General features: G+C 45.8%; 1 protein-coding gene across 3 annotated transcripts in view; it reads right to left on the reverse strand.

The window, feature by feature from the left end:
* The window catches only part of LOC146081227 (macrophage mannose receptor 1-like), a 610,592-nt gene that overhangs the window by 150,251 nt on the left and 441,004 nt on the right, over nucleotides 1-19,337 (reverse strand). The gene's annotated exons all lie outside the window — the stretch shown is intronic.

A 19,337-nucleotide genomic window follows, 5' to 3' on the forward strand; every position in this document is an offset into this window, starting at 1 on the left:
ATAGTGAGTGAGGATGTGATGGTCCAGGCTTCAAGCAGCAGTGCCTCCTCATCTTCACAGCATGCTGTGGCCAGTACAGCCAGTTTGCCTGCCAATGAAACATCTGTCTCTGATGAGCACATTGTGGCAAGTGAAGTGTGCCTACCTACCATGCCAGCTTCCATCTCTGAACACACTTTGGTCATGGAAGGTCACTTAGTCACTGATCAGGCTTCCGCATCCCCCATACAGGCTGCTCCTACTGATGATGTAGCGATCTCTGAAAATGTAGACTTTACAGTCATTCTAGCTTCTATTAGTCCATCTATTGATATAAAAGATCCAACAACATGGCCTAATCCGATTACAAATAAGTTGCGTGACATCTTGGTCCAGATTGGTCCACAACAGAACAAAAGTCTAGTGGCTATGAATGAGAGTAAGCATAGCGGGAGAGGATTTTGCAGCACTTGGTTTACCAAACAGTCAGCCAACGGTGAAATGTCGGAAAGGGCATGGCTTGTATATGGAAAAACAAATGCTATATTTTGTTTCCCGTGCCTTTTGTTTGGCAAGGTTGGCCTGCAGACAGTTTCAGCGATGGCCAATTCCATGACAGGATACAAAGACTGGAGCCATGTTTCCAGGGGCATAAAGGAACATGAATGTTCCCCAACACACAAAATAAATATATGTAAATGGAGGGAGTTGGAGTACCGGATTACAAAAGCATCTGGAATTGATTGTGACTTGCAGAAATCTATTGCAAGTGAAGCACAAAAATGGAGAGAGTTTCTGAGAGTCATCCTTGATGCCATAATGTATTTGGCAGAGAATAATTTAGCTTTGCGTGGCCACAGAAAATATGGTAACTTTCTTAGTTATGTGAAGCGGCTATCCAAGCATGTGCCAATTGTAAAATTTCACTTAGAGAAACATCAGAAGAACCAAGTCAGTTATCTGTCTCCTGAGATACAAAATGAGTTCATCAACTTACTTGGAAGTGAAGTGAGGAACACAAATTTGAAGAAAATTAAAACAGCAAAATACTATGCAGTGCTATTTGACAGTACGCCGGATATATCTCACACTGACCAACTGTCTCAAATAATTCGTTATGTTCACTGTACTGAAGATGGCACCTGTGAAATTATTGAAATCTTTATAGATTTCATAGCCACCACTGCGAAGACTGGGGAAGACCTTGCAGGAGAAATTTTTTTAAAAATTGAAAAAGATGGGCTGGACATCATGAACTGTCGTGGTCAGGGATACGACAATGGCAGCAACATGGCAGGAGCCTACAGGGGTGTGCAAGCAAGAATTAGAAACATAAATAACCTAGCTACCTTTGTTCCTTGCTCAGCTCACACATTAAACCTGGTTGGAACACATGCAGCGGCTGTTTCACCTATGATGTCAGTTTTTTTTGTACAGTGAAGAGGCTATTTGTGTTTTTTTCTTCCTCGCCTCCTAGATGGAGTCTGCTTAAAGAGCATGTATCCATCACTGTTAAGGCTCAGAGCAATACAAGGTGGTCGAGTCGTGCCCAAGCTGTACATGCACTTTGCAAGGAGTTTAAGGGCATCATTGCTGCTTGTGAGGAAATCCGAAACAGCAATTCATTTTCTCCAGAAGCAAAATCAGAGGCAAGAGGTCTTTCAAAACAAATTAAATCCATTAAATTTATTGTTCTGATGGTGGTGTGGAACAAAATATTGAATACTATAGATAGGATAAATAAGGTGGTTCAAAGACAGGATATTTCGGTGGATGAGTGCTCATCACACTTGCATGGACTGACTGCTTCAATACAGGCAATGCGTGACGAAACTAGCATTGATGGATGGCTGGTTGAAGCAGAGAAGATCTGTGACCAAACTGGTCTGCCAGCCACATTTTCGAAGAAAAGACTCTACAAAAGATAAAAACATTTTGATGAATCCTCATCAGAACAACAGGGTGATCCAGAGCCTACTGAAAGGGAGTCTCTAAGAAGGTCAATTCTCGAAATCATGGATGCCATTTTAAGCCAGTTGGATTGGAGATTTTCAGGTATGCAGTCTGTGTCCAAGACCTTTTCTTTTTTACATGGAGCCAAAATTGCTTCACTGACAAAAGAAGAGCTAAAACAGAAGGCACAACAGTTTTGTGAGAAGTATAAAGAGGATGTTGATTCTGAAGAGCTGTTAAGTGAACTAGAAGCGTTCCAGAGCTATGGAAAGGTTGTGTTTCCAAATCTCCACTCTTTAACTCCACTCCAGCTCCTTCAAAATATATATCAACACAAAGTCCAGGATTCGTTCAACAATATCACTACTGCCATTCGTATATTTCTCACCTTACCTGTTACAGTAGCTACATGTGAGCGTTCTTTTAGCAAGTTAAAAATTATAAAGAACTATTTCCGAACAACCACTGCACAAGACCGCTTATCCAACTTAAGAATCCTCTCAATTGAACATGAGACTGCTGAAACAATAAACTTTGACTCAATAATCGATACATTTGCGGCTGCCAAAGCAAGAAAGATTAAGTTGACATAAATATGTATATCCATGTGTTGACCACTGTTTTAAGGGACTGGAGACTCGGAGTTTAGTTATTTAAAAAGTAATTTATTTTGAAAATAATATTTAAAAGATTAAGTGCATTTAACCCCTTCCCGACAATTGACGTACATTTACGTCATGGTCGGGAAGTACTTCCCGACACATGGCGTAAATGTACGTCATGGCATTTAACTGTCACCGCGTCTATAGACGCGGTGACAGTTTCAACATGTCTGCTGTCCCTGACAGCAGACATGTCCGTGCATGCCCAGGGGGGGCTGCGATGCCGCCCCCCCCGTCGGCGATCGCTGTGATTGGCTGTTCAGTGTGAACAGCCAATTACAGCGTTTTCTGTGTCACCGGCGAATAACGTTCGCCGGTGACACGCGATCGGAGGTGATTGGTGCTGTAAAGTACAGCACCAATCACCGCGGGGTGTAAGGGTGACACTGGTGTCACCCCACCTCACCCCGCCCGCCCCCAAAGGCCGTGATTGGTCCGTCGGACCGACGGACCAATCACAGCCATGGAGGGGGGTTTAAACTAACGGTGACTGCACTGCAGACGCCATTCCGGTCTGGAATTGCGTGCAGTGCGGTCACCGTGCCAATCTGCCGCGATATACTGACCAGAACCTTGCAAAATACTTACCTGATCCTTGCAAATATCTTGGCTGCTTCATCTGTGCTTGTAGTGTGCTGGATGCTTCCTGGATCCTGTTACTTGTGACTTCCTGTGAACTTGTGCTGCTGCAGTGTAATAGCGTTAGTTAGATAGAGAGAGATAGAGAGAGATAGTGTCAGATAGTGTCAGAGAGTGCTGTATTTTGTGCTGCTGCAGTGTGATATAGTTAGAGAGAGAGATAGAGAGAGATAGAGAGAGAGAGAGATAGAGAGAGATAGAGAGAGATAGAGAGAGATAGAGAGAGAGAGATAGAGAGGCCTAGTGACAGAGAGTGCTATATTTTGTGCTGCTGCAGTGTGATAGTTATAGATAGATAGAGAGAGATAGAGAGAGATAGAGAGAGAGAGATAGAGATAGTGACAGATTGTGCTATATATTTTTTATATAACTGACTGCTGCCCCCCCTTTTGTGCTGATCAGTATAAATTAACTGATCAGCAACTTTTTGGGGGCGCAGGGTATTTTGATATATATATATATACCTGTCACTGCTGCTGCTGCAGTGTCATATAGTGTTAGATAGTGAGAGATAGAGAGATAGAGAGAGATAGCGACAGAGAGTGATAGAGAGTGCTAAATTTTGTGTCTGCTGCCCCCGCCTTTTGTGCTGATCACTATATCTGAGGTGATCATTAACTTTTTAGGGGTGCAGAGGTTTTTTTTTTTTTTTATATATACCTGCCAGTTGCACTGTCAGTTGCACCTGCTGCCCCTCACTGGTAATCAGTGTCTCATCACTGATCACCTTTTTTTTTTTGTGTGTGTGCTGTGGGGTCTTTTTTTAATTTTTTTTATTACACACACTGTGATTTTGTGGGTGTCCTGTGGCCGCTGTGCGCGGATCAGTGACGTACATCACTGATCATCTTTTTCGGCACAGGGTTGATCTATTTTTTTTTTTTTTTTTGATCAAATTCCTGTTGCCTTTCAGCGCTGTTCAGTGACGGACGTTACTGACCAACATCTGTGCTCAATTTTTGGCGCAGGACCTTTTTTTTTTTTTTTTTTTTTAACCCCTTCAATTTTTTTTTTTAACCCCTTCAATTTTTTTTTTAACCCCTTCAATTTTTTTTTTTTTTTAACCCCTCCATTTTTTTTTTTTTATATAAAGTATTTTTTTTTTCTGCACACTACATACACACTACACACTACATACCCCCCGGGTTGAAATAAAGTTTGTACCCCCCCCTACACTATACACGTGTTGAAACATTTCACTACCAGTAACACAAAAATAAAAATGGCATCCCAAATGTCATCCCAAATGTCATCCCAGTCATCCAGAAGAATGTATTCAGCGGAGGAGGCATATGCCCTGCTTGCTTCTGACTCTGACACAGCCAGTGATGCAAGCGGGGAATTTGAAGGATTCGCCTTAAGCTCCTCTTCCTCCTCTGGTGATGAGGGACCCCCTCAAAGACGCCCCCGTAGAGCAGCTGAGACCCCCCCCCCAATAATTGATCTCGTATGGACCCCACCACCAGACAATTTTGAGCCCCAGGTTCCTGAGTTTTTGGCCATGCCAGGAATCCAATTTGATTCCACAGGTCTCAGAGAAATTGACTTTTTCAAATTATTTTTCTCTGATGATTTTATAAATTTAATGGTGGACCAAACTAATTTATATGCCCAGCAGTTTATTGCTCAAAACCCCACGTCATCATTTGCTAGGTGGACCCCTGTAGATGCAGTAGAGATGATGACGTTTTGGGGTCTGGTGTTTCATATGGGCATAGTAAAAAAGCCAGAAATTAGGCAATATTGGAGTACAGATGTTCTGTACAGCACCCCATTTTACCGTATGGCCATGCCCCGGGCTCGATTTGAGACGATCCTTAAATTTTTGCATTACAACGATAATGCACAGTGCCCACCCAGAGATGATCCCACCTTTGACCGGCTATTCAAAGTCAGGCCGGTCATTGATCATTTCAGTGCCAAATTTGAAGACATGTACATCCCAGATAAATTCATTTGCATAGACGAGTCCCTTATACATTTTAAAGGAAGGGTTAAATTCCGCCAGTACCTTCCCAGTAAGAGGGCAAGGTATGGCATAAAAATGTATAAGTTGTGTGAAAGCACCTCAGGGTACACCCACAGGTTTAGGGTATATGAAGGGAAGGATTCAAGAATTGAACCGCCAGAATGCCCCCCCTCCCTCGTAGGTGTTAGTGGAAAAATTGTCTGGGATTTAGTGCACCCCTTCCTGGATAAAGGTTATCACCTCTATGTGGATAACTTTTACACCAGCATCCCCCTGTTTAAGGCCCTTGGTTCAAGAGGTACAGCAGCTTGCGGTACTGTGCGCAAGAACCAAAGAGGCCTCCCAAAAACGCACATTGCCCAAGTAATGAGAAGGGGTGAAAGCAGGGGAATATGCACCGAAAATATGTTGTTGGTCAAATATAAGGACAAGAGGGATGTCCTTATACTGACAACAATTCACGGAGACAGTACCACCTCCGTCCCTGTACGAGGTACCAGTACCCACACCTCAAAACCTAATTGTATCCTGGATTACAATAGGTACATGGGCGGAGTGGATCTTTCAGATCAGGTACTGAAGCCGTACAGTGCCCTGCGGAAAACAAAAATCTGGTACAAGAAGCTGGCCGTGTATATCATCCAGATGGCACTGTATAACGCTTACGTGCTATTCCGTTCTACCGGCCAGAGGGGGACATTTATGCACTTTCAAGAGGAAGTCATAAAGGGCCTAATATTTGGGAACCAGCAGGCTGAGGGCCCCAGTACTTCTAGTACTGGCCCCCGTATTGTACCAGGGCAGCATTTTCCTGATGAAATCCCCTCCACTGGAAAAAAGGGCAGGACACAAAAAAGGTGCAAAGTTTGCTATAAAAAGGGAATAAGAAAGCAAACTATTTTCCAGTGTGACACTTGCCCCAACAAACCCGGCCTATGTATAAAGGAGTGTTTTAAAATATACCACACATCTATGGATTATTAGGTTCATAATTTCACCGTGCTTCGGGGGTCTTGCTAATGCCACATACCACCCACCATTCATTCCACCATTATCTGAGCCGCAAAATCCAAAAATCACTCCTTCCCTTCTGAGTCCTGCCATGCACCCAACTGGTATTTTTTGGTCACATGTGAGGCATTGCCGTACTCGGGAGAAATTGGGGCACAGATTTTGGGGTGCTTTTTCTCCTTCATACCTTCTGAAAATGAAAAATTTTGAGCCAGAACTGCATTTTTGTGTAAAAAAATGTAATTTTTCATTTTCACTGCCCACTTGTATCAAAATTGGTAAAACCCCTGGGGGTTTGAAATGTACACTATACCCCTAGATGAATTCCCTGAGGGGTATAGTTTGCAAAATGGGGTCACTTGTGGGGGGGTTCCACTGTATTGGTGCTTTGGGGGTCTTGCTAATGCGACATAGCACCCACCATCATTCCACCAGAATTTGTGCTGCAAAATCCAAATATCACTCCTTCCCTTCTGAGTCCTGCAACTTTTTGGTCACACATGAGGCATTGCCGTACTCGGGAGAAATTGGGGCACAGATTTTGGGGTGCTTTTTCTCCTTCATACCTTCTGAAAATGAAAAATTTTGAGCCAGAACTGCATTTTTGTGTAAAAAAATGTAATTTTTCATTTTCACTGCCCACTTGTATCAAAATTGGTGAAACCCCTGGGGGTTTGAAATGTACACTATACCCCTAGATGAATTCCCTGAGGGGTGTAGTTTGCAAAATGGGGTCACTTGTGGGGGGGTTCCACTGTATTGGTGCAACATAGCACCCACCATTCATTCCACCAGAATCTGTGCTGCAAAATCCAAAAATCACTCCTTCCCTTCTGAGTCCTGCCATGCACCCAACTGGTATTTTTTGGTCACATGTGAGGCATTGCCGTACTCGGGAGAAATTGGGGCACAGATTTTGTGGTGCTTTTTCTCCTTCATACCTTCTGAAAATGAAAAATTTTGAGCCAGAACTGCATTTTTGTGTAAAAAATGTAATTTTTCATTTTCACTGCCCACTTGTATCAAAATTGGTGAAACCCCTGGGGGTTTGAAATGTACACTATACCCCTAGATGAATTCCCTGAGGGGTGTAGTTTGCAAAATGGGGTCACTTGTGGGGGGGTTCCACTGTATTGGTGCTTGGGGGGTCTTGCTAATGCGACATAGCACCCACCAAAATTCCACCAGAATCTGAGCTGCAAAATCCAAAAATCACTCCTTCCCTTCTGAGTCCTGCCATGCACCCAACTGGTATTTTTTGGTCACATGTGAGGCATTGCCGTACTCGGGAGAAATTGGGGCACAGATTTTGGGGTGCTTTTTCTCCTTCATACCTTCTGAAAATGAAAAATTTTGAGCCAGAACTGCATTTTTGTGTAAAAAATGTAATTTTTCATTTTCACTGCCCACTTGTATCAAAATTGGTGAAACCCCTGTGGGTTTGAAATGTACACTATACCCCTAGATGAATTCCCTGAGGGGTGTAGTTTGCAAAATGGGGTCACTTGTGGGGGGGTTCCACTGTATTGGTGCTTGGGGGGTCTTGCTAATGCGACATAGCACCCACCAAAATTCCACCAGAATCTGAGCTGCAAAATCCAAAAATCACTCCTTCCCTTCTGAGTCCTGCCATGCACCCAACTGGTATTTTTTGGTCACATGTGAGGCATTGCCGTACTCGGGAGAAATTGGGGCACAGATTTTGGGGTGCTTTTTCTCCTTCATACCTTCTGAAAATGAAAAATTTGGAGCCAGAACTGCATTTTTGTGTAAAAAATGTAATTTTTCATTTTCACTGCCCACTTGTATCAAAATTGGTGAAACCCCTGGGGGTTTGAAATGTACACTATACCCCTAGATGAATTCCCTGAGGGGTGTAGTTTGCAAAATGGGGTCACTTGTGGGGGGGTTCCACTGTATTGGTGCTTGGGGGGTCTTGCTAATGCGACATAGCACCCACCAAAATTCCACCAGAATCTGAGCCGCAAAATCCAAAAATCACTCCTTCCGTTCTGAGTCCTGCCATGCACCCAACTGGTATTTTTTGGTCACATGTGAGGCATTGCCGTACTCGGGAGAAATTGGGGCACATATTTTGGGGTGCTTTTTCTCCTTCATACCTTCTGAAAATGAAAAATTTTGAGCCAGAACTGCATTTTTGTGTAAAAAAATGTAATTTTTCATTTTCACTGCCCACTTGTATCAAAATTGGTGAAACCCCTGTGGGTTTGAAATGTACACTATACCCCTAGATGAATTCCCTGAGGGGTGTACTTTGCAAAATGGGGTGACTTGTGGGGGGGTTCCACTGTATTGGTGCAACATAGCACCCACCATTCATTCCACCAGAATCTGAGCCGCAAAATCCAAAAATCACTCCTTCCCTTCTGAGTCCTGCCATGCACCCAACTGGTATTTTTTGGTCACATGTGAGGCATTGCCGTACTCGGGAGAAATTGGGGCACAGATTTTGGGGTGCTTTGTCTCCTTCATACCTTCTGAAAATGACAAATTTGGAGCCAGAACTGCATTTTTGTGTAAAAAAATTTAATTTTTCATTTTCACTGCCCACTTGTATCAAAATTGGTGAAACCCCTGGGGGTTTGAAATGTACACTATACCCCTAGATGAATTCCCTGAGGGGTGTAGTTTGCAAAATGGGGTCACTTGTGGGGGGGTTCCACTGTATTGGTGCTTTGGGGGTCTTGCTAATGCGACATAGCACCCACCAAAATTCCACCAGAATCTGAGCTGCAAAATCCAAAAATCACTCCTTCCCTTCTGAGTCCTGCCATGCACCCAACTGGTATTTTTTGGTCACATGTGAGGCATTGCCGTACTCGGGAGAAATTGGGGCACAGATTTTGGGGTGCTTTTTCTCCTTCATACCTTCTGAAAATGAAAAATTTTGAGCCAGAACTGCATTTTTGTGTAAAAAATGTAATTTTTCATTTTCACTGCCCACTTGTATCAAAATTGGTGAAACCCCTGGGGGTTTGAAATGTACATTATACCCCTAGATGAATTCCCTGAGGGGTGTAGTTTGCAAAATGGGGTCACTTGTGGGGGGGTTCCACTGTATTGGTGCTTGGGGGGTCTTGCTATTGCGACATAGCACACACCAAAATTCCACCAGAATCTGAGCCGCAAAATCCAAAAATCACTCCTTCCGTTCTGAGTCCTGCCATGCACCCAACTGGTATTTTTTGGTCACATGTGAGGCATTGCCGTACTCGGGAGAAATTGGGGCACATATTTTGGGGTGCTTTTTCTCCTTCATACCTTCTGAAAATGAAAAATTTTGAGCCAGAACTGCATTTTTGTGTAAAAAAATGTAATTTTTCATTTTCACTGCCCACTTGTATCAAAATTGGTGAAACCCCTGGGGGTTTGAAATGTACACTATACCCCTAGATGAATTCCCTGAGGGGTGTACTTTGCAAAATGGGGTGACTTGTGGGGGGGTTCCACTGTATTGGTGCAACATAGCACCCACCATTCATTCCACCAGAATCTGTGCTGCAAAATCCAAAAATCACTCCTTCCCTTCTGAGTCCTGCCATGCACCCAACTGGTATTTTTTGGTCACATGTGAGGCATTGCCGTACTCGGGAGAAATTGGGGCACAGATTTTGGGGTGCTTTGTCTCCTTCATACCTTCTGAAAATGACAAATTTGGAGCCAGAACTGCATTTTTGTGTAAAAAAATGTAATTTTTCATTTTCACTGCCCACTTGTATCAAAATTGGTGAAACCCCTGGGGGTTTGAAATGTACACTATACCCCTAGATGAATTCCCTGAGGGGTGTAGTTTGCAAAATGGGGTCACTTGTGGGGGGGTTCCTAACTTTTAGCATCTTATGGTGCCTAGAAACCTACATGGTGCCTAAAAAATAATCTCATAAAAAGGAGGCTCCAAAATCAAGTAGGTGCTCCTTCTATTATGAAGCCTGTGGTTTGGTCACCGTGCACACTAGGGCCACATATAGGATATTTATGAAAACAAAAGAATTGGGGGAATCAATTTTCAGTCACATTTCTCTAGTAAAATGTACTGTGTTCCTTAGAAAAATGTATTAAAATTGCAAATCTGCAAAAAAAAAGAAATTTTGAAATTTCACCTACACTTTGTTTTAATTCCTGTGAAACACCTAAAGGGTTAACAAACTTCCAAAATGCTGTTTTGAATACTGTGAGGGGTGCAGTTTTTGAAATGGCATCATTTATGGGGGTGTCTCACATACAAGTCCCTCAAAGTCACATCAGAACTGAACTGGTCCCTAAAAAAATCAGTGTTTGAAATTTTCTTGAAAATTTGAGAATTTGCTATTCATATTGTAAGCCTCCTAGTGTCCCAAAAAATTAAAAGGAAGTTGAAATAATGATGTCAACATAAAGTAGACATATGGTCTTTGTTAGTTATTAACTATTTTGAGTGGTATGATTATTTGTCTCACAAGCAGAAAATTTAACATTTTGCAAATTGCTAAATTTTCCATTTTTTTACGACATTTTGGTATTTTTCACAAAAAAACACAGACTGCATCGACCCAAATTTACCACTAACTTGAAGTACAATGTGTCACGAAAAAACAATCTCAAAATCACTGGGATAAGTAAAAGCAAAAAAAAGTTATCCCCACTTAAGTGAGACATGTCAGATTTGAAAAAAAGGGCTCTGTCAGGAACGCAAAAACTGGCTCTGTCAGGAAGGGGTTAATGTTAAGGGGCCAACACACGTAGAGATTTTCATAACTTATTATATTACTGTATTTTGGAAAGATTTGGAGATTTTGCTTTTATGGGGTTCTTTGTGATTTAGCTTTTTATAAAAAATGTTATAAACAACTGTTCACACTTTGTTTTGAGACCATTTATACTACTACCTCACTGTTGTTATTGTATTTCTTGTTACTGCACCTCACTGTTGTATTGTATTTCTGCATAATAAAAAAGAATGGACCCTTTCATTCATTTAGATTTTTTTAAAGTTTTTTTCTTTTCAAATTTAACGTGCCAACCCATGTTAGCCACGCCCCCAATTAATTACCGGGGGGGGGCGCGAAATATGCCCCTGCTCCGGGCCCCATGGCATCTAGCTACACCACTGCCCGTGACGCTGTTGTACCGGGGCCCAGGATTTCTCTTGGCAGCCCTGCCTGCTACCAGCAATTGCTGACAAAAGAATTTCATACTCTGCGGGAAATAGTAACACTTTTCTTGCCAGATACTAATCTTCATGTCTATGATGAATTCCAATCAAATCTGATAGACAGCAGCATTTACTTACAACTACACACACCAGGAGATATCACTAAGAGATTCTCTCCTGAGTATAGATGCTGCCTCCCTGTTATAAATAATACAGCATGCTGCAAAAATTAAAAGTCAAGAGTGTGACCGCCTTGCGGCCTAGCGGCCAATCAGGAGCCGCTAGGCCGCAAGGTGGCCAATAGTGGCATTCGGGAGGCGGAGCCGCACGATGTAAACAAACACCGTGCGGCTCAGCTGTTTGCTTGGTTCGCGTGTCGGTTTGTTATTTTGCAAAGACCCCTTCCCTGGACTACGTCGCCCTGGGACAGGTGAGTATGGTTTCCTTCCATAGGTTCCCACATGGATTTTGTCGGACTCCGGACACTGACGCCATCGCCAACAGGGATGCCAACATGGATACAGATGCTGACACAGACCAGGACATCAGGACCAGGGCTACCTACGGGCTCAAGATAGGTAAGTATCAGTATGTGTGGGCTGTGTATGTATTAAACTTTTATTTTTCACGTGTGTCAGTGTGTTTATTGTACTATTTCTTTTACTGTGAAACTACAAGTTCCAGCGGGCCCTTTAATGCCCCGCAGGCTGGGACTTGTGGTTCTCCAAGTCACAGCTTGCGAGGGAGGCTTGCTGGGACTCATAGTTCCACAGTAAAAGACAATAGTTTTTATTCTATTTTTTTACACCATTCCATCAGCCCGATGCCCACCGCACAGGGGCATCGGGGACAGCACCAGGCTTCAGCCTGGTCAGGTAAGTCCTGGAGGGGGGGGACCCCTTCATTGGGGGGTCCTCACTCCCCCAGGGCCCCTGGCCAGGCTGACCGGTCAGAGGGCTGAATGCTTTGGCCGGGGGGACTTGTATAAAAAGTCTCCCCCGGCTGTGGCATTACCCTGCTGGCTGGTTTGGCCTGGGGCTGGTTCTTAAAATACGGGGGACCCCTAGTCCTTTTGTCCCCTGTATTTTGGGAACCAGCCCGGACCTGGAGCCTGGGGCTGGTTTTAAAAAATCAGCGAAGCCCTATTTGTCGGGTTTCCTGATTTTTTAATACCAGCCCCGGCTCTTTCAGCCTGGTGCTGGTTACGGCAGTGTGGGGGGGACCCCATGCCGTTTTTTTTTTTAAACGGGTAAAAGGGGTACCCCTTTCCCACTGCCAAAAAAAACTCTTTTAAATGGGTAAAACTCTGCTTTTTACCCGTTTTAAAAAACCCGGTATTTTTAACCGGGTAAAGCAACCTGGAGCTTTCCCACTGCAGCTCTACAGTTTAAAAAGGCTAAAAAAACGGCAAATTACCGTTTAAGAGCTGCAGTGGGAAAGGGGCATAAGTAATTACTGTGTAGCAACTGTTGGAATCTACTTACACAACAATGTTGCAACTGTGCAGCTAAAATCATCACAGAGTTTGTACATACAATCTACAGACAGCAGGAAATCCTGATACACGCAATGACAGCAATAGCACATTTTAAAAGTGAATAAATACACAAAATAAACTAAAAATTGTTTATTGATCCTGATACACATTGGCATAACAAGATTTGCATCTATCATAAATGTCTAAAAATAACCCCAACATACAACAGTTAACAGAGACGCAATTTTAATCTTTAATCCTTTTTTCTTCTGTACTTACTTTACACGTACTACTATTTCCATTTGCACACACTTAATACTTAGTTTTTAATACTTCGCTAGCTAAGATCCCCAATACAGGGAAAATATTGATATCTATTAAAAGGTCACATATAATTAATACAATTATTTAAGAACTAGGTGATTCATCGCGCCCTACGGGCGCTCTTCACACCGTCGTAGGGGGCTACGCCCCATTAAATTTAGAAATAAAGATTACATTTGAATTATGTTTGTATTTTGGTGAATTGTCTGTGAGGGTGGGGGGGGGGGGGTGTTGTGGGTTAGGGGTATGTTGGGTTATGGATTTTGTTGGAGTGCTGTAAGTTTAGGTAGGTGTAAAGTGCATGCGTTGGTGGTATAGTGGTGGAAAGAGAGTGTGTGTGTGGTATTAGTTTTGGGTGGGGGGTGGATTGTGGTAGCATGAAGGGGTGTTATAGGCTGCAGGGGGTGTGTGGTTAGTGTTATAGGCTGCAGGATGTGCGTGTGGTTAATGTTATAGGCTGCAGGGCTGTGTGGTTAGTGTTATAGGCTGTGGGGGGGGGGGGGTGGTTAGTGTTATAGGCTGCAGGATGTGTGTGTGGTTAGTGTTATAGGCTGCGTGTGTGTGTGTGTATGGTGGTTAGTGTTATAGGCTGCAGGGGGGGTTAGTGTTATAGGCTGCAGGGGATGTGTGGTTAGTGTTATAGGCTGCAGGATGTGTGTGTGGTTAGTGTTATATGCTGTGGGGGGTGTGGTTAGTGTTATAGGCTAGAGGATGTGTGTGTGGTTAGTGTTATAGGCTGCGGGTGTGTGTGTATGGTGGTTAGTGTTATAGGCTGCGGGGTGTGTATGGTTAGTGGTACAGGCTGCAGGATGTGTGTGCGGTTAGTGTTATAGGCTGCGGGTGTGTGTGTGTGTGTGTATGGTGGTTAGTGTTATAGACTGCAGGGGGGTGTATGGTTAGTGGTATAGGCTGCAGGATGTGTGTGGTTAGTGTTATAGGCTGCGGGTGTGTGTGTATGGTGGTTAGTGTTATAGGCTGCGGGGGTGTATGGTTAGTGTTATAGGCTGCGGGGGTGTGTGTATGGTGGTTAGTGTTATAGGCTGCATGGGGGGGTGTTAGTGTTAAAGGGGGAGATTCTCTAAGAATCTCCGCCCCCCCTTCGCCGCCCATCGCATATTTAATTATCGCATATGCTGTAACATATGCGATAATTAAGGCAAAGGACAGCTCTTGCGTTAAGAGCTGTCCTTTGCGGTGAGAGTCGCCGGGTCCCAGCAGGTCCCAGCGGCTCTCCCCTCCCTCCCACACCCGGCGCTGCTGCTGCTGCGCCGGGCTCGCCTCCTCCCTTCACCCGGAAGAGGATCAGTGCAGGGAGGAGGTCACAGGTCCGGGCAGCACTGCGCTGTGCTGCCCGGACACAGGTGAGGGGGGAGGGGGCGATGCGGGGCGGCGGGGGGTCGGCGCGGGGCGGCGGAGGGTTGCGATAGAAGTCCATTGGCTTCTATGGGGCATCGCCAGATTTTTCTGGCGATGCCCCCGCCGCGTTAACGGGGTTTTTATCGCATTTTTAGCTTAGAGAATCCCGCCCATAGGCTGCAGGGGGTGTGTGGTTAGTGTTATAGGCTGCAGGATGTGTGTGTGGTTAGTGTTATAGGCTGTGGGGTGTGTGGTTAGTGTTAAAGGCTGCAGGATGTGTGTGTGGTTAGTGTTATAGGCTGCGGGTGTGTGTGTATGGTGGTTAGTGTTATAGGCTGCGGGGGTGTATGGTTAGTGGTATAGGCTGCAGGGGGGTATGGTTAGTGGTATAGGCTGCAGGGGTGTGTGGTTAGTGGTATAGGCTGCAGGGGGGGTATGGTTAGTGGTATAGGCTGCGGGGGGTGTGGTTAGTGGTATAGGCTGCAGGATGTGTATGTGGTTAGTGTTATAGGCTGCGGGTGTGTGTATATGGTGGTTAGTGGTATAGGCTGGGGGGGTGTATGGTTAGTGGTATAGGCTGCAGGGGGGGTGTGGTTAGTGTTATAGGCTGCGGGGGGGTGTATGGTGGTTAGTGTTATAGGCTGCGGGGGGGTAGTGTTATAGGCTGCAGGGGGTGTGTGGTTAGTGTTATAGGCTGCAGGATGTGTGTGTGGTTAGTGGTATAGGCTGCAGGGGGTGTGTAGTTAGTGTTATAGGCTGCAGGATGTGTGTGTGTGGTTAGTGTTATAGGCTGCGGGGTGTGTGGTTAGTGTTATAGTGTTAAAGGCTGCAGGATGTGTGTGTGGTTAGTGTTATAGGTTGTGGGTGTGTGTGTATGTATGGTGGTTAGTGTTATAGGCTGCGGGGGGTGTATGGTTAGTGGTATAGGCTGCAGGGGGTGTGTAGTTAGTGTTATAGGCTGCAGGATGTGTGTGTGTGGCTAGTGTTATAGGCTGCAGGATGTGTGTGTGGTTAGTGTTATAGGCTGCGGATGTGTGTGTATGGTGGTTAGTGTTATAGGCTGCGGGGGTGTATGGTTAGTGGTATAGGCTGCAGGGGGGTATGGTTAGTGTTATAGGCTGCAGGGGGGTGTGGTTAGTGGTATAGGCTGCAGGGGGGGTATGGTTAGTGGTATAGGCTGCGGGGGGTGTGGTTAGTGGTATAGGCTGCAGGATGTGTATGTGGTTAGTGTTATAGGCTGCAGGGGGTGTGTAGTTAGTGTAATAGGCTGCAGGATGTGTGTGTGTGGTTAGTGTTATAGGCTGCAGGATGTGTGTGTGGTTAGTGTTATAGGCTGCGGATGTGTGTGTATGGTGGTTAGTGTTATAGGCTGCGGGGGTGTATGGTTAGTGGTATAGGCTGCAGGGGGGTATGGTTAGTGTTATAGGCTGCAGGGGGGTGTGGTTAGTGGTATAGGCTGCAGGGGGGTATGGTTAGTGTTATAGGCTGCAGGGGTGTGTGGTTAGTGGTATAGGCTGCAGGGGGGGTATGGTTAGTGGTATAGGCTGCGGGGGGTGTGGTTAGTGGTATAGGCTGCAGGATGTGTATGTGGTTAGTGTTATAGGCTGCAGGGGGTGTGTAGTTAGTGTTATAGGCTGCAGGATGTGTGTGTGTGGTTAGTGTTATAGGCTGCAGGATGTGTGTGTGGTTAGTGTTATAGGCTGCGGATGTGTGTGTATGGTGGTTAGTGTTATAGGCTGCGGGGGTGTATGGTTAGTGGTATAGGCTGCAGGGGGGTATGGTTAGTGTTATAGGCTGCAGGGGGGTGTGGTTAGTGGTATAGGCTGCAGGGGGGGTATGGTTAGTGGTATAGGCTGCGGGGGGTGTGGTTAGTGGTATAGGCTGCAGGATGTGTATGTGGTTAGTGTTATAGGCTGCAGAGGGTGTGTAGTTAGTGTTATAGGCTGCAGGATGTGTATGGTGGTTAGTGTTATAGGCTGCGGGGGTGTATGGTTAGTGGTATAGGCTGCAGGGGGGGTGTGGGTAGTGGTATAGGCTGCAGGGGGGTGTGATTAGTGTTATAGGCTGCAGGATGTGTGTGTGGTTAGTGTTATAGGCTGCGGGGGGAGTATGGTTAGTGGTATAGGCTGCAGGGGGGTGTGGTTAGTGGTATGGGCTGCAGGATGTGTGTGGTTAGTGTTATAGTCTGCGGGTGGTTATGGTTAATGTTATAGGCTGCAGGGGGTGTATGTTAATGTTATAGGCTGTGGGTGGGTGTATGGTGGTTAGTGTTATAGGCTGCGGGGGGTGTATGGTTAGTGGTATAGGCTGCAGGGGGGTGTGATTAGTGTTATAGGCTGCAGGGGGTGTGTGGTTAGTGTTATAGGCTGCAGGATGTGTGTTTAGTTAGTGTTATAGGCTGAGGGGGGAGTATGGTTAGTGGTATAGGCTGCAGGGGGTGTGTGGTTAGTGGTATAGGCTGCAGGATGTGTGTGGTTAGTGTTATAGTCTGCGGGGGGGGGTGTATGGTTAATGTTATAGGCTGCAGGGGGTGTATGGTTAATGTTATAGGCTGTAGGTGGGTGTATGGTGGTTAGTGGTATAGGCTGCGGGGGGGTGTATGGTTAGTGGTATAGGCTGCAGGGGGGGTGTGGTTAGTGGTATAGGCTGCAGGATGTGTGTGGTTAGTGTTATAGTCTGGGGGGGGGTGTATGGTTAATGTTATAGGCTGCAGGGGGTGTGTGGTTAGTGTTATAGGTTGCAGGATGTGGTGTGTGGTTAGTGTTATAGTCTGCGGGGGTGGTGGTGTATGGTTAATGTTATAGGCTGCATGGGGGATGTGGTTAATGTTATAGGCTGTGGGTGGGTGTATGGTGGTTAGTAGTATAGGCTGCGGGGGGGGGGGTGTATGGTTAATGTTATAGGCTGCAGGGGGTGGTGGTTAATGTTATAGGCTGTGGGGGGGGGGGTGTATGGTGGTTAGTGGTATAGGCTGCGGGGGGGGGGTGTATGGTTAATGTTATAGGCTGCAGGGGGTGTGGTTAAGTTTAGGCTGTGGCGAGGGGGATGAGTGGCGTTAGGCTGCAGGTGGGTGGTGATTGGTAGGGCTTTGGGGGGGTAGATATGGTTAGTCTATGGGGGATGTATAGTTAGGGTTAGCCTACAGGGGAGAGTATAAATAATGTTTGTCTATGGGGGAGGGGGTGTATAGTTAGAATTAAGCTGAATGGGAGAGGGGGGGGGGGGGGGGGTCGGGTCAGGGGGTTTGAAATAGCTACTGACCTGGAACATTCCCTGGAGGCTGCTTTTGTAGAGGAAGCCGCTGCGTCCCAGACTGCTTCCTGTATGCCGTCCAGCGCTGGGTCCTGCAGCAGAGGCTGCCGCATGTGTCACTGCCGGGTCTAGCAGCAGTAGGGGTGGCAGGGGGACAGCTGGGTATGTTATCACTTATTTCAGGCGTCCTCCACGCTGCCCGACTGCAGGTCCCACAAGAGAAGAGGCCTAAGTGACTGGGTGACCCGCGGAGGTAGGGGAGAGGGAAAGTGGACCCTTATCAGCAGGATCTCCATAGGCCAGAGCCGCGCGTCTGACTGCTCACATCAGATGCTAAGCCACACCTTCTCCATTCTGCCGGTGTTGGTACCTTCCCATTCCAGCGGCTGGCTGCTCCCTCCAGGCTCCAGCAGCCCCCCAGCCCCAGGTGACCTGTCTCTCTCCTGACCAGCGGCGGCGTGGGTGTGCGGACCGCAGACGGGAGGTAGCAGCTCTGACTGACAGGATGCATTATCCCCTGCAGCATCCTGTCACCCAGAGCTGCGTACCTCCCGTCCGCGGTCCGCACACCCACGCCGCCGCTGGTATGCGACCACTTAAAGATTTTTTAAAGAAACAGCAGCGGCTGCGGGCGCCATGATTTCCTTAGTGCACTGTAGCGGGGATAGTTTCACCCCTGCTTGCGGTGCTGCCTGTATCCCTGCAGCAGCTCATCTCTTATATATTTGGATGCATGTGTGTATTACAGTATGTGTCATGGTGTGCGTGTATAAGGCTAGGTGCGGGGTTGAGTTTCATGTGTGTCCCCGCCCAGCGTTATAGACACACTCTCAGGATGATTGACACATGTAGCCAAATATATAAGAGATTAATAAAGACATCCGAGTAACTGATAACATTTTAATGAACATTAATAAAGATTTTTATCTTAAAGTCCTATGAGACTCTGGATGAGGAGTGCATCCTAGCAAAACTGATTTTCTTTTTTTCTTTGCTTTTTGAGACTTTGGGCCTTATTCTACTTCACTCTTACCACCACTCTGTACCATATACACAGTGGGCTATGGCCTACACTCACAGTAACATATACACAGTGGGGGTACAGCATGCCCTCACAGTATTGTATACACTATGGTGGTAAAGCCAGCAGTCACAGTACCGTATACACAATGGGGTATGGCCTGCACTCACAGGAACATATACACAGTGTGGTGCAGTAGGAAAAAGAAAATAAGCTTGCATCCCAAATAAAGGTGCTGAGGATGGGATCCAAGTCTCGTGAGAATCTGATGGTGGGGATGGAAGTATGGAAGCAGTGCTGCCAAGTTCCAACAAGGCTTGTAGGATGGGAGACTGGTACTGCATGGTGCACTGATTGGTGGTCTGTGAGGACCACCATGAGAAGAGCTGCCGGGTGCACAGAAGTCAGCAGGTGGTGGGGTACATGAAGGTGTCACACAATGCAGGACATGTTGTTCTGTAGACCCTAAATCCGAGCTCAGTGGGTTCCATATGTCATATCATTGCATACCAACACACTTCCTGCACTGGTCTTAATCCCAA

Source organism: Crinia signifera, chromosome 5 (assembly GCF_055691185.1).
Source record: "Crinia signifera chromosome 5, ASM5569118v1, whole genome shotgun sequence".
Classification (NCBI taxonomy): Eukaryota; Metazoa; Chordata; class Amphibia; order Anura; family Myobatrachidae; genus Crinia; species Crinia signifera.